Below are 24,181 nucleotides of genomic sequence, written 5' to 3' on the forward strand. Positions count from 1 at the left end.
AAGACAACATTCCTTCTTTCCAAAAATATATAACTTACAAAAATCCAAAATTTATTGTTATTTTTGAATGAAACAATAAAGAGATGTTAATTCTTTATCATTTGACTTTGTTGCATGAAAAATCCTTAAGTCTTATTGTGATTCCAAACATGATAAATCTTAGCATTGAAGTGAAATATAATTAAATGAATTCAACTATGTTTCCACAGGTAAAATAAAAATTGATATTAACAATGATTGTGACATTGTACCCTGCAAAATCTTTACACAGTTCACGTACTGTGCCGTAATTCCACACTTGCACAATGTACTGGATTGAATGAATATTAAAAATTATTAGATAACAACAACAATTAAATCAGCAAAGTCTATCAATGTATTAAGTAATAACGAGAAACCTCATTTTGCTATGGGACTGAGCGATGTCTGGAAATGAACTGGAATTAATTCAGTGAAAAGTAATTACAGTTCCTTGTATTTTAAGGCTGAGATTAAGGCTGATCATTCTAATGAGCAAACATCAGATATTTGCAATGATGTTGGGTGGGAAGTCATTGGTTCTGTTGTGAGATAGGTGACCTGCAAAATAAATGCATTTTCACACTGTAGTATTAGTACTAAGAAACAATGGATTAAATTTAAATGTGAATCTTACTATATTTGTTCAAAAGGCTTTCTTAAAAATTGTGCCATTATTGAAATGACAATGTCTTGATAATTAGTGTTGTCCATGAAGAAGTAAAACGATTCAATATTTCAAAAGCACTTTGCTGTGATGTTGATTGAATATTTATTAAGATCAGTAACCTGAGGAATAGGAAGGACCTAGTTTTATGGACTGAAGAAAACAATGAGCCATGCAGTGATTATTGCACAAGATTCTTGTTTTGTAATACAAAAATATACATTCTACAAGAATTGTGAATTTCCATCCACTGAACTCCTTGTAGAGATGAGTTACATTGATTTATATGATTAATATGATGATGAATGTTTAAACATTTGTGTCAGAATTAGGAAGAGAATTAGTAGATCATGAAAGTAAACAGGAAATTGAACAAACAATGTAGTCAACAACATGTGGGATATAAAGCAATTTTAATCATTTTGTCATTATTGTACAATGATGAATAACGTCGGAATAGAAACGACAAAAAACAATCGACCTGATCAAAGCTGTTCTTTTCTTACAATGAAATGAAAGCAATAATCATTTTGTAGCACACGTGATTTGAAAAAGCAGTCCTTTGATATAAAACATACCTTTTTTCAAAAATGTAGGAATTTCACAAATTTGAAATGAAGCGTTTGTTGAATTTGCAACAAAAATGGTTATAATTTGAATTGTCTGCTGCAAACAACAAAAAGCTTAAAAATTGTTAGAATGACAAAACTTTTGTTCCCAATGTTCTTGTATTACAGTCAATGTCCATGATAAAGTTGAATTATTGGTTGAAACAATATAAATCATCGTTGACGACTGGACTGAAATATAAGGTATCAATTGCACCTACTGCAGGGAATAGTAGTCAAATGCTTACTGTTGTTATTAGTCTCAGGAACAATAAGGTATTTACTTAGTAATCAGGTGGTGATAAGGAACTTTGTGTTGCTTTATGAGCACTGTTTTGTGTTAACATTGATTTCAATAAAATTGAGGAATTTACATGAAATAGGAACAGACTGATATTTGGGTGTGAAGGATCTTGTTTAAGATTAGACATCTTTAAATATTTACTAGAATTGCTGAGCAAAACACACTTAAGACATCATGCAATAAATGAGGTAAGTGAGAAATATGTAAAGTCAATTTTCAAACGAACACACCCTGATATTTTCACAGCATTTCAATCTTACATTCAACATAAATAGGTGAGTGGAAAACTAATCATTTCACACAATTCACAAACAGATCAATAACTAAAAATTGATAAATAATAGCAAGTGGCATTTGTTTATTTTACTGAAGAAGAACGATATTATTTTCTAATAATTGTAGCACTGGAGAATCAAGTTCTATGTGTTGCCCGAACTAAGCTCTTCAGAACAAAACAAAATCAATGAATATAATTCCTTTGTATATTTCATCTTTATGATTGCAACATTCTCAAATATTTTCCAAAGAATATTGATTGAGTGGAATTAGATACATTCTGTTATTAGTGACCTGAAGAAAGTAAATAACAATTACTGTGATTATTGGAATTAACAACAGATGGAAGCATATCGAATATTGATTTGAAAGGCAATTCAATTGATTCTTAGATATTTTCGAATCAGAATTCTGTACAAGGTGGGAATTGAAACTGTGCCTACTGGTGTGGTAGCAGAGACAGTAACAGAGCTGCACAAGATTCCTTCATAATGTTCCCAACCATAATGGGCAAGGCGACAATCACATGCTTGTTACAAATTCTAAGCTAAAATGTTGTGTAATTACTGCAATCAATAATCTTTTTCAAAAATCCTGTTAGATAAATTTATATTTTGAGTGCACTTTGCTCTGATGTCAATTGTATATTCATTAATACTAATAAACTGAAAATTAAAATGTAAAAGGTGGCTTTAATAATTAAAAAACACTCAGCAAGAATTGATTTTATTTTTAGAGTCATGTCTATTTAATTAATGTAATTTTTACCATGATAAATGTTGAGACATTTATGTCAGAATTAGGAAGAAAATAATTAGGCCAGGAAAGGGAGTATTATTGTGAAGGAAAGGTCGTGTTAATGACGTTTGGTCCCAGAAGTCATTTTGTACCAAATGACTGATAATTGTGTGATTATTTTTCATTGAAAACTAATGTTGGAAGAAAAAGAAACTATCTCAACATTTATATAGCAGTTGTTTTTTCTTCTTATGAAATTAAATAAATATTGTTTTGGAGGTCATAGGATTTGAAAAATAGAAACAACCGTTTAATGTGAGATTTGAGCTTAAGAATCGTTCTTTTCACCCCAGTGTAGTGTTTCCAATAAATTAAAATTTAGTGTTTGTTGAACTAAAGAACAAATGGATGTACCTACATTGTTTTCTTGCACACATAAAAACTAAAACAATTTTAACATGGAAATTATATTGCTCTGAAAGTAATAATTTCACACAAAGTCAGTGTTTGTATTGAATTGAAGTGTCATCATAGCTGCAGGAGTGTTTTCCACTGAATGAAGACTCAGAAGGCAGGCAGAACTCTGGGAAGTGGGAGATGTTTATCTATGCTGCAACCAGTTAACATAGAACATAGAATATTACAGTGCAGTACAGGCCCTCCGGCCCTCGATGTTGCGCCGATCTGTCATACCAATCTGAAGCCCATCCAACCTACATTATTCCATGTACCTCCATATGCTTGTTCAATGACAACTTAAATGTACTTAAAGTTGGCGAATCTTCTACAGTTGCCGGCAAAGCATTCCATAGGAGTAAGTGAGGACTGCAGATGCTGGAAATCAGAACTGAAAATGTGTTGCTGGAAAAGTGCAGCAGGTCAGGCAGCATCCAAGGAACAGGAGAATCGATGTTTCGGGCATAACCCTTCTTCAGGAATGAGGAAAGTGTGTCCAGCAGGCTAAGATAAAAGGTAGGGAGGAGGGACTTGGGGGAGGGGCGTTGGAAATGCAATAGGTGGAAGGAGGTCAAGTTGAGGGTATAAGGCCGGAATGGGTTGAGGGCGGAGAGGTCAGGAAAAGATTGCAGATTAGGAAGGCGGTGCTGAGTTCGAGGGATTTGACTGAGACAAGGTGGGGGGAGGTGAAATGAGGAAACTGGAGAAATCTGAGTTCATCCCTTGTGGTTGGAGGGTTTCTAGGCGGAAGATGAGGCGCTCTTCCTCTAACCGTCATGTTGCAATGGTCTGGCGATGGAGAAGTCAAAGGACCTGCATGACCTTGGTGGAGTGGGAGGGGGAGTTGAAGTGTTGAGTTGGTTGGTCCGGGTGTCCCAGAGGTGTTCTCTGAAACATCCTGCAAGTAGGCGGCCTATCTCCCCAATATAGAGGAGGCTACATTGGGTGCAGCGGATACAATAAATGATGTGTGTTGAGGTGCAGGTGAATTTGTGGCAGATATGGAAGGATCCCTTAGGGTCTTGGAGGGAAATAAGGGGGAGGTGTGGGCGCATGTTTTGCATTTCTTGCGGTTTCAGGGGAAGGTGCCAGGAGTGGAGGTTGGGTTGGTGGGGGGTGTGGACCTGACGAGGGAGTCACGGAGGGAGTGGTCTTTTCGGAACGCTGATAGGGGAGGGGAGGGAAATATGTCCCTGGTGGTGGGGTCCATTTGGAGGTGGCGAAAAAGCATTCCATACCCTTACTACGCTCTGAGTAAAGAAACTACCTCTGATATTTGTTCTATATCTATCACCCCTCAATTTAAAGTTATGCCCCCTTGTGCTCCCCATCACTATACTTGGAAAATGCTCTCCCTGTCCACCTTATCTAACCCTCTGATTATCTTATATGTCTCGATTAAGTCACCTCTCAACCTTCTTCTTTCCAACAAAAACAGCCTCAAGTCCCTCAGCCTTTCCTCATAAGACCTTCTCTCCATACCAGGGAGCATCCTAGTAAATCTCCTCTGCACCCTTTCCAAAGCTTCCACATCCTTCTTATAATGAAGTGACCAGAACTGTACACAATACTCCAAGTGCAGCCGCAGCAGAGCTTTGTATAGCTGCAGCATAACCTCATGGTTCCAGAACTCGATATCTCTATTAATAAAAGCTAAAACACTGTATGCCTTCTTAACAACCCTGTCAACCTAGGTGGCAAATTTCAAGGATCTGTGTACCTGCACACTGAGATCTCTCTGCTCATCTACACTACCAAGAATCTTACCATTAGCCCAGTACTTTGCATTACAGTTACTCCAACCGAAGTGAATCACCTCACACTTGTCCACATTAAATTCCATTTGCCAACTCTCAGCCCAGCTCAGCAGCTTATCTATGTCTCTCTGTAACCTACAACATCCTTCCTCATTATCCACAACTCCACTGACTTTAGTGTTGTCTGCAAATTTACCAACCCACCCTTCTACGCCCTCAGCCAGGTCGTTTATAAAAATGACGAACAGCAGTGGACCCAACACCGACCCTTGCGGTACACGCCGGTAACTGGACTCCGGGATGAACATTTCCCATCAACCACCACCCTCTGTCTTCTTTCAGCAAGCCAATTACTGTTCCAAACTGCTGTATCTCCCACAATCCCATTCCTCTGCATTTTGTGTAGACTACTGTGGGGGACCTTATCGAACGCCTTGCTGCGATCATCCCCCAAGGCCAATCTCAGAATGTAGGTCCATGACACACTGTAACGTGTACAGTAAAAGCAGTAATTGTACACACTTGCTGTATTACAATGGCCACATGCAATGTGGTTACAGTCCTTCCCTCGTTATACAGACACCCGATCCTGTAGAACACCTAATCTCAGATGGACATTGTTATGGATAGCCCCAGCTTCCTATTGTTTCATGATGTTTAAAAGGTCCTAAAACCTCCTGGCATTGGTATCTCTCAATGTATCTTATTTCTTCAGTTTACAAAGTTAATTATTACACTCCTTCCAGCCTCACACTCTGCCTTGTCCACAATTCTCAAGAATCTGCAATTAGAAGTTTTTTTAATGTTTTGAACAACTTTAAAATAGTAACTGTTTCTGACAAATGAACCCTGTCTGTTGCCATGATAGCTGCTGTGAAAGTTAACTGGGCTGTATCCTGCAGCTGGTGTTTATTCATTCACTGGGACAATTATTCTTTCATTAATGAAGGTCAGGGTTGGTCGTTTTTCTGTATCTGGCATGTTCTTATTACTGTCTGGAATATAACTGTCTGGACTGGCATACTTATGGACTTGGAGTAGGATTTTACAAAAGATTATTTTCTTTCATCAAGATTGGAACAGACTGTTAGTTTATCTCTCCTCCACCATCTTGTGTTCTAATTCTAAAGCAGGTTGCGTCTTTTTGTTTGTCGGACATTTCGTATGAGCCAACATAGGCCATTCTATTCCAGATGGGGCAGGGCACCCCTACAACAGCAAATCAACCAGGATTTCAGTATTAAAATACAAATCTGCATTCGCTACCATTAGGGAACAATACCGTGTAATATGCTTACGTCACTGAGACTTAATTCCACACTTAAAGCCAAATATACGGGATTTCATCAGTGATTAAATATTAGATATAAGGAAAAATTTGTCTTAAAACAGGTCACTGCAAACTAAAATAATTAGAAACTTCATATTGCGATCTGTAACATGTAGAAATGAACATTAATGATTGGAGTCTAAAACAATTAGACGTATCGTCATTTGTAATGCCGAATATTAATCCAATGATTTCTGTGAACATTCAAATGAGAAGGCATCAGATATTTCCTGTGAGTGTTGGATGAGGAATCATTGCTTGGTTCATGGTTGTGTTGACCTGAAAAAAAAAGTCCATTTTCCTTTGTAAAATTGGCACGAAGAAATAATGGTATAGATTGAAATGTGAATCTCATGATATTTGTTATTAAACTTAAACAGAATTATTGTGTGATGTTGGTCTAACAATGAATTGGTAATTTATTTTAGAACTCTGACACATTAAATGATTCAATATTTCCAAACGAGTTTGCTCTGATATCGATGACACAGTAATTAGTATCAGTGAGCTGAAAACTAGAATGCTGGGATGATGTTTTGGAAAATACATTCGATATGCAGTTATTATTGATCAGAACTGTTTTGTCATTCAACATTCTCAGATACTCCTGCAATCTGTACTTGCTGTCTCAGCTTTTCTTACAATACATAATCCATTCAATTTTCCATGTCATCAACATTCAGACATTTGTGTCAGCATTACAAAGAAAATAAATCGATAAGGAACATGGGTATTATAGCGAAATACAGTCAACAGCATTTATAGAGGAAATGTTTCAATCGTGTCTCTGAGTAAACACGTGAAAAGGTTTAATGGGGATCTGTTCACAATGTACTTAGCTACAATTACATTTTCTTAACATGATGACTGGAGGGAACTTATCAGAAAACTCGCCTATATTTAGGAATTCCTTCATCTCGATACATGTTACTATCAGCATCCTCAGTCACAAATAATGAAGTGTGATTATTGGCATGGGAACATGTGGTGTGTAAATTATAAGAAGGTATCTCTTGCATATCTTTGGGATGATGTGATAGCGTAATGTCTGCTGTGTTTACTTATCCTGAGACCAATATGATACTGAGAAAAGGTTTTTCACTGAACAATTATTAGGTGGCCTTGAAGATCATCTTATGGCTTTATGTGCAGTGATTACTTTGATTTCAAGAGCTTTGATATATTTTTTCATGATTAGATTACTTACAGTGTGGAAACAGGCCCTCTGGCGAAACAAGTCCACACGGACCTACTGAAGCGCAACCCACCCAGACCCATTCCCTTACATTTACGCCTTCACCTAACACTATGGGTAATTTAGCATGGCCAATTCACCTAACCTGCACATTTTTGGATTGTGGGAGGAAACCGGAGCACCCAGAGGAAACCCACACAGACGCCGGGAGAATGTGCAAGCTCCACACAGTCAGTCACCTGAGGCGGGCACTGAACCCGGGTCTCTGGCACTGTGAGGCAGCAGTGCTAACCACTGTGCCACCCAATGGTTAATAGTTTTGTGACAAATGTCTACATGTGGTCATTAGCTGGATTCAAAGCATTCAATGTGTTGGTGCAAAAACCCTTCATTGTTGACATTTTCAAGAGAGGTATATAATGCTCAGGCATTGGCTGGAAGTCAAGGTGTAAGAAAATTTGGGTCATCCTGGAACTGATTGATTCTCGCTGCTGTTTGACTTAGTTTGATTAATTTTGTGTTTGTCCCGATTTATCTGGTTGTAGGTGAATTTAGAATGTATAATTTCTGTCCAAGGGTCACTTCACATCACTGGAGACTGAAAATATAGTTCACATACCGTGATAACAATGATTTGATAATTAAATTGTGTGTTTTAACAGATAAAATGGTTTATGTTTTCCAGTAGTTGTTAGATTTTGATTAGATATTTATTAAAATAGATAAACTGAGAATTGTAATCCTGTTGCAGGATTATTGAATTGTTAAAAGGTACATATGTAGAGTGTTTTTGGAATGATTTGGTGGGGCCAATGTTGGATTGGGCTGTACAAAGTTTAAAAAATCAAGCACAACCAGGTTATGAACCAACAGGTTTATTTTGAAGAACTAGCTTTCAGAGCGCTGCTCCTTCATCAGTTGGTTGAAGGAGCAGCACTCCGAAAGCTAGCGCTTCCAAATAAACCTCTTGGACCATAACCTGGTTTTGTGTGATTATTTAACTTTGTTTTTTGGAAGGAATTGTTTTTTTTCTTTCAAATATACAGGCTGTTCAAGAATTCTATCTAGCCTTCCATGGCTTTCTTTTAGAGACCACACATTTATGGTATTAAGTATCTCGGCTCTATCGTAAAAATTAGTATTGTGACAATTGAAGGAAAAATAAATATACATATCATGCGCTTATTGTAAATTCATGAAAAATACAACTGCTGAATATGTTTAAAGCAATTTTTCTGATAATGAAAAGATAGTTAGAATGCTCTGCAGCAGATGGAATCACCAAAAAAATTCATTCACTGTGACTATTCAGCTGCAGGCAGCTCCCCTTCATTTCACAATTGTACAACTTCCAACAATTCAAAATGTACTCTGATTGATAAAGGGAAGAACAAACACATGTAAGTTTTTTTCTCGTGTTTACAAAAAAAGTCACGATTTTGAATATTTTTAGCTTTAAATTATTTAACCCTTGCTGAGATCAGAAATACAACAAACCTTTACGTTGAAGAAAAATATAATCAAATCATATCAAAATATACGTCGATATTCACAATAATTGGGAGATTGAACACTGCAACATCTTTCCATCAGTTGATGTACTGAGCCATAATTCCACTTTTATATCCCTTACTGGATTGATCAGTTATTAGATATTAGCAATAACTAAATTATTAATATGCTGTCAGTGAACTGAATATTAAAGAGAAATCTCACATTGCTGTTTGAACATACAATCTGCTGAAATAAACAGTAATTATTGGCGAAATGTCATTAGATATCTCTTAATCAATGAGGCTATGGTTACTTTGATTGTTGAAATGAGTGGCATTCAGATATTTCCAATGAGCATTGGATGGAAAATCACTCTTTTTGGTATAGACGTGAAAAAAAATTATTGGAGTATTGTCAATAAGAAATATAGTATTAAATTATGATGTGTATCTCACCTTACTGAATTTTTTCAAGTTTTCTAAAAGGTTTCTAGTCCAATCATCAGTTTAAAAGGGGTCATTTTCGTTCAGCAGATCAGTAACTGCAAACATTTTCAACACATCTCAATCAAATCTGATAATTCAGAAAAAAATACCAAAGCATTACCTGTGTGAATGACAAACTATATCTTTAGATAAGAGTCAAGTTCATTCTCAACTTATTTTATTCCTATTTTTGACACAAGTGAATAAATATTGATTAGATTAAATGTCATATGTGTTAGATATGAGTTTTCTCTCAAAGAGCTGTGCAACACAGGAATGGGCCCTTTGGCCCATAACGTTGTGCTGAACATAATGCAAAATAAACTCACCCCTTCTGTCTATCCTTGGTCCATATCCTTCCAAATTATCTAAAGAACATTTAAAAAAGCCCTAATATATCTGCCTCCACCACCAACCCTGGAAGTTCATTCCAGGCACCTACCACTCCCTTTGTAAAAAACATGCCCCTTGAACTGTCTCCCCTAACCTTAAACGCATGTCACTTACTTTTGACGTTTCAACTCTGGGAAAACATTTTGACTGTCAGCCCTATTTCCGTATCTCCTGATTGTATAGACTTGCATCAATTCTTCCTCCATCCTCCGCCACTCCACAAAAAAAAACAACATGAGTTTTTCTCATGTCTCCAAATCCAGGCAGCATCCTGGTAAACGCCCTCTGTACCCTCTCCAAAGCCTCCATACCCGTCCTATGATGTGGCGAATAGAAGTGAATACAATACTTTAAGTATGCCTTAACCAAAGTCTTATAAATGTGCAACATGCCATCCTGACTCGTGTAACCAGTTCCATGACCAATAAAGGCAAGCATGCCATTTGCCTTCCTGACCACCCTATCTACTTGCATGGTCACTTTCAGGGAGCCATGGTCTTGAACGCCAAGATCCCTTTGAACAACAAAGCTGTTCAGGGTCCTGCCATTACCTACTTTTCCTTAATATTTGAGCTCCCAAAGTGAAACACCTCACAGTTGCATGGATTAAACTTTGCCTTTAATTTCTCTGCCCATATCTGCAATTTATCTTTTTCCTGCTGCATTCTTTGACAACCCTCTACATTATCCACAACTGCCCTGAACTTTGTATCGTCAACAAACTTATGAACTCACCAAATTAGATTTTAATCCATGTCACTTACATATATTTGTCCCGCAAACAGAAGGGTTCCAGTGCAGATCCCTGTGGGAAAAAGACAGAAAATGAGGAAAATGCAGAATTCTTGAATAAATGAAGTTTCTTTCAATGACAAAACTATTCTGATGAATAATCTCTGAAGGTATGATTTTTGTTTTGAAATTAAACCAATATTTTAATTCTCAGTTTACTGATCTTAATGAACATCCAGTACAAACTGCTTTGAAAATATTGAATCATTTTAAGTGTTGAGTTCCAACATTAATTATTCTTTAATTGTAATGTCAACTATCACACCATCATGAGAGTTGAATCTATTATTTCTTAGTGCCAGTATCATGATGAAATATTTACACTCGTTTCAGGTCAACACACCTGCAATCAAGCAAAGTTTTCTCACCCAACACTCATAGTAACTATCTCATTCTCTTTCATTTGAATTCTCATATTAGTTAAATGATTATTAATCAGTCTTATCAATTAAGAGATGGCTAACTAGTTTTCACATCAATATTTCAGTTCTTTCCAACATATTGCATAATTACATTGCAATAAGGGGTTTCTCATCATTCTTAAATTTGTTATCAGCTATTTTTGTTTCTGATTTTCTGTATCCACAGTTTTTTGCGTTCTTGTATTGATTGTATTTCATTTCAATGCTAACATTTCTATATTTCTGATTGTTACAATAAGAGCTAAATATTTTTCATGGTAAACATTGGATTAATTTCACGTGTTTCTTGTGTATACAAACCACAATTAACAAACGTTTGCTCTATTCTTTTACAATAAATCTTGAATTCTTAGAAATCACAATTTTGTGAAAATGATGGACATTATCTTTCGCTTAATAGTCACATTGAATGACTAATGCTTTATTTCCAAGTCATGTGCATTACAAAGCAGTTTAATTTTGAGTACATGAATAAGTGCTTCAAACATATTTAATTACTTGATTATCATGAGATTTATATTTAAGATCATTGTCGTTTCGTTCCAACATTTTTAGAAATTACTAATTCCTTTTATCGGTCCATTACAAACTGGAATTGTCTAATACAATCCTAGTCTGATTATCACAATAAATATTTGAGCAGTTTACCTGTGAGTAACCACAGTAAGTATGTGATTATAGTCCTGCCCTTCTTGCATAGGAACATTATGTAGAGCTCTGGTAATGTCTGTACTGAAAGACCAGGAGGTATGGATTCAATTCTAACCTTCAACAGAGATGTGTCAAAGCACATCAGAGTTGATTAGAAAATATCTTAGTGTCTACTGAATTGTTTTTCAATCCAACATTTTCTCAACTAGTATCTGTTGTTCATTGTAATGTACACAATATCGTGAATTTATTTGCTTCCGTTCACTGACTAAACTATGAATGTTATTATGCTGCTTCTAAGTACCTCTCAACTTTTAATAACTTTGCAGTCATAAAGATTCTACAGTGTAAATTATATTTAAGGTAAGTGGGAAAGATTTAAAAGGGATCTGAGGGGCAACTTTTTTCACAAAGTGTATTTGGCTCACATGGAATGAGCTGTGAGAGGAAAGGCGGTGGCTGGTACACTTATAACATCTAAAAGACTTTTGGACAGTTACATGGATAGAAAACGTCCAGCGGGATATGGAACAAACACAGGAAAATGGGGCTAGTTTAGTTTAGGGAACCTGGCCGGGCTGCCTGAATGACCTGTTTCCGTGCTGTATCAAGCTAGCATTATACAATTCAAACCTGACTGCGATGGGTAAAGGAGAGAACAAACGGGTGTTGATTCTATTTTGTGTTCATAAAAAAGTGACATGAATTTTAAATAATTTTGTCACAAGGAATAGTTCACTCTTATTGTGATCAGCAGTACAATCAATGTGAGCATTGAAGTCAAATATAATTAAATCGATTCAACTGTGTTTATATGGTTATAATAAAAATTGATATTCACAATCATTGTGACTTTGTACACTGCCATATTTTCACATTACTTCATGTACTGAGCCATTATTACACATTTATACCCCCTACTGAATTGAACAATAATTAGATGTTAGCAACACTTAGATTTTGAAAATCTATCAGTGCACTTTGAAGACGGAGAAATTGATGTAATTTTATCCTGATCGATGATCCAACATTTGTGTCTGAAACAGGAAGAGAGTAAGGAGATAACCAAAGTGAATGTCAGAGTGACCACAAGATACAGTCCATGACATTTGTTAGAAAAAGGAATTTGCATAATTTCATGGTTATTGAAAGTTAATAATTAATTCCCTCAGCAGGTACTGAAGCAGTCCAAGTCCAAGTACAACAAGATCTGGACAATATCCAGGTTTGGGCTGACAAGGGGCAAGTAACATACATCCCACACAAATGCAGGCAATGACCATCTCGTATAAGAAATAACCTAACCACCATCGCTTGACATTCGGTGGTGTTGCCATCACTGAACACCCACTCTCAACATCCTGGGAATAATTATTGATCAGAAACTGAATTAGTCTCACCACATAAACACAGTGGCTACAAGAGTAATTTAACTGCTGTCTCCTGAAAGCCTGTCTAACAGCTAGCAGACACAAGTCAGGAGTGTGATGGAATACTCGCCACTTGCCTGGATAGTGCTGGCCTAACAACACTCAAGAAACTTGATACCATCCGGAACAAAGCAGCCCGCTTGATTGGCACAGCATCCACAAGTATCTACCCCCCCCCCCCCCCCACCACCACTGATGCTCCGTAGCAGCAGTATATACTATCTACAAGATGCACTGCAGGAAATCAGTAACCAGCATCTTTCAAACCCATGGCCACTTCCATCGAGAAGGACAAGGGTAGCAGCTAGATGGAAATACAACTATCTTCAAGTTCCCTGATAAGGTACTAATCACCTTGAATTGGAAATATATAGCTGTTCCTTCACTGTCGCTGGGAAAAAATCCTGCAAATCCCCACCCCAAGGTATTATATAGAACATAGAACATAGAAAAATACAGCACAGTACAGGCCCTTCGGCCCTCTATGTTGCGCCGACCGAAGCCTACCTAAGCTACACTAGCCCAATAACCTCCATATGCTTACCTAATGCCCGCTTACATGACCATAAAGAGGGAGAGTCCACCACTGCTACTGGCAGGGCATTCCATGAACTCACAACCCGCTGAATAAAGAATCTACCCCTAACATCTGTCCTATACCTACCACCCCTTAATTTAAAGCTGTGTCCCCTAGTAACAGCTGACTCCATTAGTGGAAAAAGGTTTTCACTGTCAACCCTATCTAAACCCCTAATCATCTTGTACACCTCTACCAAATCTCCCCTAAACCTTCTTTTCTCCAATGAGAACAGCCCCAAGTGCCTCAGCCTTTCCTCACAGTGTTGTGCTGTACACCCACAGCAGGTAGAGTGCAGCGGCTCAAGAAGACAGCTCACCACCAATTTCTCAAGGGCAACTAGAGATGGGGAATAAATGCTGGGCCCAGCCAGTGACACCCACATCACATCAAATAAATATTTTTAAAATGTCTACAAGATCAAAACAGCTCCACACTGTCCTAGCTGCAATCTCTGCCCCTTATTGAAAAAGATAAAAGAATCTGACCTTGCTCAACTTTCTCATCAAAACCAAGTACAGTATTCACCCCAGCCCTCTCTTATATGAACCAGCAGCATTTCACCACCAACGGTAGATCCTCTTAAAATATTTTGTCAGTAACTTTTAATGAACTGGTTACTACAATTACAATGCAATCTGTACAAACAGATTAAATACCTTTTATGCAACAACAAATTTTCGAGCAACTTTTCTCGATCTCTGTCATTCTTTTTAGTTCGATGAGGTAGGGAGGGATGGAAACACGACAGTGATATAAGATATATGTAATACAGTGAGACAGGGAAGCTAGTATGGCTCATGTCGACTCTTAGACCCCACACAGTGAAGCAACACGTTCACTGCACAATAAACATAACATAACATTTCAACCCCACTCACACCCGGCGTGACAGAAATAAAATGTGGATCGGTTGGACAGGATAGGTTTGTTACAGTTAGAGTTTGGGAGAGTGAGGGGTGACATGACTGAAGTATCTAACATACTGAATGGTTTGATAAGGTGGATGTGGAAAGGATGTTTCCACGTGTGAGTCATTCCTGAACTAGAGAGAACTGCTTTAAAATTGGGTTCACCCTTTCAGGACAGCGATGATGATATTTGTTTCCCAACAGAGGGCTGTGCAAATTTGGAACTCTCTGCCTCAGAAGGTGTGCTCACTGAGTACTTTTAAGACACAGGTTGATAGATTCTTGTTAAGGGACGTTGGGGGGAGATGGAATATAAATTACTAACAGATCAGGCCTGGTCTTATTGAATGGTTGGGCAGGCTCGAGGGGCCGAATAGTCACCTTCTGCTTCTCTCTCACATGATCCAAGGACTGAGAGCTTTGTTGAAAATTCATTCACTGGGATGTAGGTGCCACTGGCTGAGGGCAGCATTTATTACCCAGAGGGCAGGTAAGGGCCAACCACATTGCTGTAAGGAGTCACATGTAGGCCAGACCAGGTAAGGATGGAAGCTTCCTTCCCTAAAGGACATCAGTGACCCAGACAATGGAGAATAATTTCATCAATCGACTCATAATTCTAGATGGTTATTAAATTCAAGTTACACATCTGCTGTGGTGGGATTCGAATGAGGGACTCCAGAATATTCACTGGGTCTCTGCATTAACAGTTCAGCAACGATACCACAGGACTGTTACCGAGCTACAAAGGGTGGGAACCAAAACCTTGATCAACAGGGAGAATTAAGGAGCGTTGCAGGGAATGGGGGAAGAGAATGACCAAGTTTAGGTTCAAGGCAACTGAAACTAAAGCCACCAACAGGGAGGAGAACAAAGTAAGAAACCCTCACACAGCTGGAATTGGATAAGTGCAGATACCTCAGGGAGGTGTGGAACTACACAGGGAGGACAGGGTGAAGGCACGGGTAGGTTTAAAAGCAGTGAACCAAATATTGAAAATATCTTTCTGAACATGATGTAGATCAGGTTAAAACTGAGGTAGGTGTCTGACACAACTTGCTGCAAGGACACAGACAGTAGAATCTGAGGTGATCATGAGGTAATAGAGGTAGAATGTGGGAGACAAGCTGGGACTGTATTGGAGTAGTCACGGTGACAGAGAACAAATGCTGGATGCAGGGTTTCAGCAGCTGATGGACTGACGCTGAGGTGAGCCATCGGAAACTGAGCAAGTGACCACCATCTAATAGGACAGAGATACTGATCCATCAGCCTGAAACTGACTGACCACGTGGCTGTCAGTGTCTCCAATACAAGTGAATGGAAACATTGCTCAGAGCCTGTTTCTGTAACATTCTACACAACCTGGAAATAAAAAAATGAATAATTAGCTGAAAACAAGGCAACTGCTCTGTTAGAGTCTAAACTATTCAATGTTCAGTTACTGAACATTATTGATTCACAGAATAGTCTAACCTGCACAATCACAGTAAAAGGGGAAAGTAAACAATATTCTTGGCAAAGACATAATGTAACAACTGCTTGTATAAAACAGCTGAGAACAAAGGACTGAATCCTCCACAAACTGACAAACACAGATACCATCGGTTTATAGATAGACAATGAAATTCTTCAGAAAAACACTTCCCTGCCTATGGTGTGTGAACTGCCACTTATTTCCTTTGAATAGAATGTCTGTTTCCCCTCAGAAAAGCAGGTGTGTCGCGCACTTACAGACTGACTTGCAGACAAAGGAAACCTGATCTGAGACTCGCAGGTTAATGAAGCTATTAGTGACAGTCCATTGCACACAACAAGAGCTTAGACCACAGCAGATTCTAGTGAAACCAACAATGCAATGAAAAAGGTGAATTAGTCTTTATAATCATGCAGCCTCTCTCAATCAAATATTCCTAGTCAACTTCCAAACATTTTTAAACTATAAAAACCAATGTATACATATTTATTTCCTTCCCTAATTTCCTCGAAAGATATATCTAATTATTCTCTTCAAAGTACATTTTAAATGGTCAATTCATAATCACAATTCATTTCCAATTATTCTTAGAGCAAAACAACTTGCAAACTAAAATAGTTTTCACGTCAATAATGACACTGGAAACTTTGTTATGTAGTTTAACCACATTTCCAAATATTGTTTTGGTTCATTATTGCAGTGAAGCTAAAATTAAAGTCTATTTATTTTCTCTGATATCCTTCCATTACTTTATTCCCTAATAACAATGCCCATGGTGTAATGGGTGACAAACATTAAAATAAAATCGAATTTTCATTGCAAGAACTGGTACAAATGATCACATATTATTCAGTTCATTCATTGTCATTGATGTTAAGAGTTATTTTTACTGTATGATCATGTTAAATTCACTTAAATAATCACAGTACAATTCTCACCTCTATAGACCTGTAAAGTGAATGTCAAGTTATAAATATTTCAAGTAAAACCAAATTCACATTTTGTTCTGTTTTATTCCAGGAAGGACTGGATGGGTTACATTATTATGAGAAACAGGAACAAGTGAAGGTGGTGACTCTCAGGCGTGCGGCCTTAAAGCTAAAGGGCCAGGTAGTAGTTACAGTGGGGGATGTACCTAGTGCCCTGCTCTCCTCAGAAGGCAGTGAGGATGGTGACACTGGGTAGAACGGGTTAGATGATGAAGCGCCCACGTATCGACAGAGGGACAGCAATGGGTGGGATGACCCACCACCCTGTAAGGCCCAGAAGGCCGTGTCTATGGCACCACTGTGCATCAAAGCTCAACTTGGCTAGACAGTAGGGAGCAACAAAGGGAACTGACAGAAACCAAACCTTAACCGTTTACCCCGCTGAATGACAGGTGTTGGTGAATGAACACCCAGCCTGATAGAGAAATGGTATTAATCGTCCTTATTGAGACAATATGGATGAATTAATTGAGGTACACAGTCTCACCGAAGATGGTGTCAGCCAAGATCTCTCAGGCCAAGATGCCCTGACGTGTACAGCAGAAACTGTCCCTACAATGAGAGGGTGGGGGTGTGAGCCGGTCCCCCCAGTGCACAGCCGATCAGTGGCTCCAGGCATTTACAGATATTACAGGGACACACTGGGGAGGGGACAGGCTGAATGGGCTAAAATAACCTTGGTGACTCAGGGCCCCAAGGGTAATATCGAGGATCATACAGAGAGGAAGCCTGAGGTGTGTAAGGACCATGGGGGATTACCAAACCCCAACCTGTGATGATGAAATAGGTTTGATGTGTTTAAAAGATGACATGGGACCCCATTTAACTGTAATTATAAACATGGGACTCCCAGTGGGAGATAATTCTAACCAAATGCTGAATTGATCATGAGAACTGAGGCAAACGCAGCAACACAGAGGAATAGTTTCAATACAGGGAGGGTAATCAGACCCACAATGTTACAAGGGAAGCAGGAAAGGGCACATAGACAAGGAACGTAGGCAGAGAGAGGGAGATAGATGTTCACATTGTATGTGGCCTGTGTTCACGTAGGCACATGCATAGCCCATGAATATTTATTGATGCTGTGTTCGCTGTATTAATAAATATTAATACAGGAGCAGCTATATCAGTTACCGATATGGATTTGCCCCCACCCTCTCAATTACTAAAATGAGAGCAGTTGGAGAGGGAATCGAGGAAGCTGGATAAAATAAACCTGTCCCGATGCAGATCACTGATATGGCAAAATATATTCAGATCTGGGAGTGTGAAACTGAGGAAGGGACCATTCTGGGAGTTGCCATTTTAGAACAGTTAGGAGCAACTAGTGATGTAGAGACACAAACTGTAATATGGGAACAACCTGGCCAGGCCCGGGACAGGAAGCAAAGGAGAGGCGACATCTCCAGGGTAGATACCTTGCAGGGAGACTGGAATAGTCAGGGAATCTGGGGAGTTATAGCTAGGACCCAAACAGCAGTGTGGGGAACTCAAACAGGAATGTGGGTTGTTATCTGTAGATCCTGTAAAGATCGAGGGCCTTCTCACTCTCCACACAAACAGGATCCCATTAAAGCTGGAGCTGAGGAGGCAGTAATTGTGACAGTGACAGATTGAGAGAAGCAGGGAACAGTCAGACCGACAGTATCCCAGACTAATTCACTGAATCCAGACGGCTCATCCCACCTCACTATTGATTATACCTCCCTCAGTAAATCCGCCACTAAAGAGTATCCGACAGTAGCAAACCACACCACTGTATTTAATGGATTGAAATCGCAACAGGATATAGTCTCAGCCCTTGATATTGTGAATGCGTTCTGGTCCATAATGGCAGAATAAGCTGGTGTTTACTATCAAAGGAAAACAGTACACCTGGATCCAGTTATCTCAGGGATCCCATAATATTCCAGTATATCCCACCGATATATGGCTGATGGAGTTAGTCTATTTAATCTTACCAACACCTCATCACCTCAGTTGGTGAGAAAGAACATATCCAAATATTAAACATTGTATTGTGTCAGTTCAGGCAGGCCGGGCTTAAAATTAACCCACAGAGAGTGCAACTGGGAAGGTAGGTAGAGGCGTACATGGCACATCATATCAGGGAGATCAAATCAGGAAGGCAGAGGGGATAATCCCAGTGGAACGAAAGACCATGATTTTAAAACTATCCATCTGCACATCGCGAAGGGGTCAGGCAAACTTTAGATTGTTTAATTATTGGAGGCCTTTTGTGGAGGCCAGAATTGACAGAACCATCACAAGCCCTGACAGAAACACTGACATTAGCCAGGGGTCAGGGAGTCAGCATATACACAGACAGTCAGCATGCCTTTGGTATTGTTCATGACCATGTGTTGGCCTGGGCTGGGTGAGGGTATATCACCCTGTCTGGGGGCCACATAGAGCATGAGGAACCGGTCAGAGAGTTAGTGGGAGCAGCTAACCTTCCCAGTGAAGCAGCATTAATGAAGATTAGAGCTCACAGGGAAGTGCAAACCCCACACCAACGGGGCAGTGAGTATGTTGCTAAGACAAGTAAAATACTGACTGAAACAGTGCAGACATTTGAGGAGATGGCAGTGATAGTAGCTGCAGAAGTGAGAGAGGAAGGTTGAAATATATTCCCAGAAACAGTCCCACAACAGGAGAAAGAGGAATGGGAAAAGGGTGGGGCAGTAATAGGACAAGACAGAGTCTGGATGATCCAGCAGTGCCACTGCACAGTGTAAGACAAACTTTACCATATCATGGACTGGCCCATATGGGGAAGGATACAATGCAATATCAGATGCTCCACTACAGGGGGAGGCCTGGAACAGGGAGAGATACAGCAGCTTTTTGTTGAGGGGGTGTAGTCTTGTACACACTATATGAGCCAGGGAAAGCAATCAGGTTAAAATAGAGGCAGCAGCAGGGACCCAGGGGCCCATGGGAACAATCACCGATTTTACATACACCCCCATCCCAATCTCAGGGAAGGAGATCCTGCTGGGTCTTAATAAACAGGTTTACGCAGTGGGTGGAAGCATTCCCCTGCAGATTCTGACCAAGGGACACATGTTACGGGGAACATAGTTAAACAGCCCTGTGGCCTGTTTGGTACTGAACGGAAATCCCGTCTCCCATGCCACCCCCAGAGCTCAGGGACAGCAGAAGGAATGAAGCAGACACCGAAAGCTAGTCTGACTAAGGCCCTCCCAGAGACAGGCAGAGATGGGTTAGAGTACTCCCCACCATCCTAATTAAAATAACATCAACCCCAGCAAATGGAACAAGGCAGTCCCCCTTTGTATTAGTGACCGGACGGACTACGCAGGTGCCACAGGGTGTGGCATTGGGAGTGCCCGAGATGTCCAATGGCAAGGATAGGGTCAAACAATTCTTGAATGAACTGGCAAAGCAACTGCATGAGGTGAGAGGGGAAGTTGTAGAGGGACAGAGAATCAGAAACTGGGAAAGGGAGCACAGAAATATCTGAGCTGACATTCCAAACCCAGGAGATCGGGTCGGGAGAAAATATTACCGGAACGCATGAAGGAAACCCAGCTGTACTTGGCTGGGGAAGCCACAGAGTTCTCGAGAGTGAACTCTCCCACCATGCTTAAGTAAGGAGCGCTAAATAAAGGTTACCGCGCTGCTAAACTCAGGCTCCTCTTTGATACTTCTCCCAGCAACAGTTGTGCAGAGGCATGTCGCTGGCTGGAGGTCTGTGGCTAGTGCCTCTGTTCCACAAGGATCAGAACTGGGACATCTGTTGTTTGCAACATATATCAGTGATTAGCAAGAAAATGTAAACAACTGAATTAGCAAGTTTGTGGATGGTACAATTGATGAAGCTGTGAACAGTGAAGAATGTTGTCAAAGGACACAGCAAGAAAGATCAGTCAGAAGGTTATACGGAGAAATTACAGATAGATCTGATTTGGACAAATGTGTGGTGATGCATTTTGGAAGGCACATTGCAAGAGGAATGTATACACTAAACGGAAGGGCCCTGAGCAGCATTGATATACAGAGGGATCTTCAGGTGCACGTTCACAGCTCCCTGAAAGTGGTGAAGGAGGTGGATGGCAGGCTTGCCTTCATCTGTCAGGGGAGTGATTATAAAACTGTAATCAGGCCACCTTTGGGGTATTGTGTGCCATTTGATCACCGCATAAGTAGGATGTGGAGGCTTTGGAGAGGTTGAAAACAGGTATACCAGGATGTTGTCTGGATTGGGAGAAGTTGGAACGACTTGGATTGCTGTCACTAGAAAGTCAGTGGCTGCGGGGTGACCCAAGAGGCACAGAGTGAATAATCTGAATCTTTTTCCAAGGTGGAAATGACAAATTCTAGAGGCCGTAGGTTTAAGGAGACAGGGCGTATGTTTAAAGGAGATGAAAACCAAAACAACTGCAGATGCTGTAAACCAGAAACAAAAACATCTTTGTGAAAAGTTCAGCAGGTCTAGCAGCATCTGTGAAGAGAAATCAGCGATAATGTTTCTGAGGAAGGGTGACCAGACCCTAATCATTAACTGATTTCTCTTCACAGATGCTGCATGACCTGCTGAGTATTTCCAACAACATCTGTGCAAGTTTAAAAGAAGTTATGTCAGGCCAGTTTCTGATGCAGAAGGTGGTCAGTGACTAGAATGTACTTGCCTGAGAGATGGTAAAAGCAGAAACAATCACAATGATTAAGAGGCATTTGGGCAGACACATAAGCAGGCATGGGGTGGCAGGGATATGGACCATGTACAGGGAAATGGAATTAGTTTGGAATGGCATCATGATCCGTACAGACATAGTGGGCCGATTATCCCAGTGCTGTCCTGTTCTGTTTTCCGGGGGGTAGAATGTGTGGAGCGAGAGATAATATTTTGAGTGGAATATGTCTCTTCTTTAGAACACACAGTAAGTTGATGCATTTTGAGAGAAGCAATGTGGAAAGGGAATATATATTTGATTGTAACAGGGAGCAGGACAGCAGGATGGGGGGCAATGTGTACAAGTCATTAAAGGAGAGAGAACATAAAGTGTTTTGAGTAAACGTATAGGACGCTGGGCTTCATTAATGGAACGAATGATAACAAACTCATGGAAAAGATGCTGGTCATTGACAAAGCTCTAGTTAGGTCACAGTCAATCATTGCATCCAATTCTGGTCACCAGATTCCTGGTCAGAATGGGGAAGTTAAAATACCACAGAGGGGCCAGTTTCATACTTTGCTTTCTTTCAGGATGCATTGGCGACTCAAGGGTTAAACATTCTCCTGCCAAAGGACTTACTGCTGCATTGTAAGAGTACGAGGCCTGTACTCTTACAATACAGACAGAACACCTCAGTAGGTGGAGGAGGACTGTACCTTCGAAATAGAACGCATTGCAGCCACACATGTGGATTCCCCCCGTTATCCCAGACAGAGGAATTTGCCCTTTCCAGACAAGACTGAGAGCCCTGGGCACAACCCTGTTAAACTGCCTCCCACTCCCATTGTCTTACCTCCCCTCCATATTAGCATAGGTAAGTGAATCCCCATTTACTGAAGGAAGAACCCTTCTGCCTTAATCTCTTCCCATCAACACATAATCATGAGCAATACAATAATCAGTTTCTGTAATCCATTCACAGTTTATCCCAGTACATCGCCATTCATCAAGCTTTGTAAGGTCATAATTACCTACTTTAAACTATGTAATGGCAATCGCCCATGTGACTGATATGCCTTTGTCTAATTCCTATTAAATATACTGTCTCTGTGGGTAAGGCAGAGATTCGTGAAGAAGAGTCTCTCCAAGTAGACACTCAGCTACTTTAGAGACATTTTGAAACTCCCGCCAGCTGTCCAATAATAAAACTACTGCTGTTGTGCAGAAAACTTGTCTCATCCGGATTTGTGGAACAAATTAGACATCAATATTGAATGATATGAGTGATCTTCAGAGTGTGGAGTACAGACTTACTGGTTTGGTTCACTGATGAAGAAAATGCAGTCAGTGAATTGATTTGAAGGAATTTGTATTTTCTTTGAAGTAAACAAGTTGAATATATTTTTGATAGAGCTATATAAGATTACAACACACCTAGATATAGCAGACAAAAAATATCTGTATTCAATAGGTGATCGCACAAGAATTAAGATCAGATGTAAAGTTTTGATACAGCGGGAGATGAGCAAGTGTTTCTGCTGACTGTATTGGCTGGAAATATGCAGAACATGCTGCCTGTTATGGTGGTGCAAGCAGAGAAGATGAATGATTGATAAAAACAATTATATCAGATCTGAGGGAAATAAAATTGCAGAGTTTGGGGGACGTAGGGGGAATGAGAATATTGGATTCTGCTACAGAGAGCCAGCTTGGATTTGATGGGCCTCTCTCTGTGCTGTAATGCATTTTATGTGGACCTACTTAACTTGCTCTGGTCACCGATTAAGTTGTCATTGAGGTAAATTTGCTCAGTGTTCCTACTCAGACCAACACAGGCTGTCCTTCCACAGCAGGAGATAATGTTTACTGCTTTATACTGGGTTCTGGGAGGGGGCGGGGCAGGGGGGCGGTGAGTGGGGTGTGTAACGGTGTGTATAACAGTCCACCAGCACTTATCTGAAATCAAAACACTAGTGCAGCCACACTAGGGACAGACTCTGGAAATGTGGGGAATGCCAGAAGGGAATTCTTTACCCATTCCCACCTGGAAACTGGCCAAACCAGTCAGACTGGAGAGAAGCTGTTCACCTGCTCTGTGTGTGTGTGTGTGTGGGGGGGGGGGGGGGGGGGGGAAGGGATTCACTCAGGCATCCTTCCTGCTGGGACACCAAGGAATTTACTCATAACCACAACTTGTAGGACTTTCTTTTTCTCTTTTCACACCAAGTAATGAACAATGGTATTGGCAGTCCATAAAGTTTTTTGCATATAGAGAACTTAGCTTTGGAAATGTTCACAGCAGTGTGGAACATGTCCAGATTCACACTGGGTAGAGACTTTTATTTTCCTTTATTCATTCACAGGATGAGGGTATCGCTGGCCCGGCAGCATTTCCTGCCCATCCCTAATTGCCCAGAGGGCAGGTATGAATCAACCCCATTGCTGTTTATATTGATATTAATCAACATGAATGTCAGACTAGATTAATTATCATCAAACTCAAATCCATTTGATATTCACATATTTACAATCAGTGTTCAATTCACCAAATGTAGCTGAAGATAA

At 39.9% G+C, this 24,181-nt stretch overlaps 1 long non-coding RNA gene across 1 annotated transcript in view; it reads right to left on the reverse strand.

The window, feature by feature from the left end:
- Window positions 1-6,365: 6,365 nt before the first annotated feature.
- The window catches only part of LOC132831432 (uncharacterized), a 29,493-nt gene continuing 11,677 nt past the window's right edge, over window positions 6,366-24,181 (reverse strand). The window contains exons 2-3 of the long non-coding RNA XR_009646495.1: window positions 10,457-10,526; window positions 6,366-6,433 (exon numbers count right to left, since the gene is read on the reverse strand). This is a non-coding gene — a long non-coding RNA (uncharacterized LOC132831432). The remainder of the gene's footprint in view (window positions 6,434-10,456; window positions 10,527-24,181) is intronic.

The sequence above is a fragment of the Hemiscyllium ocellatum genome, chromosome 33 (assembly GCF_020745735.1).
Source record: "Hemiscyllium ocellatum isolate sHemOce1 chromosome 33, sHemOce1.pat.X.cur, whole genome shotgun sequence".
Classification (NCBI taxonomy): Eukaryota; Metazoa; Chordata; class Chondrichthyes; order Orectolobiformes; family Hemiscylliidae; genus Hemiscyllium; species Hemiscyllium ocellatum.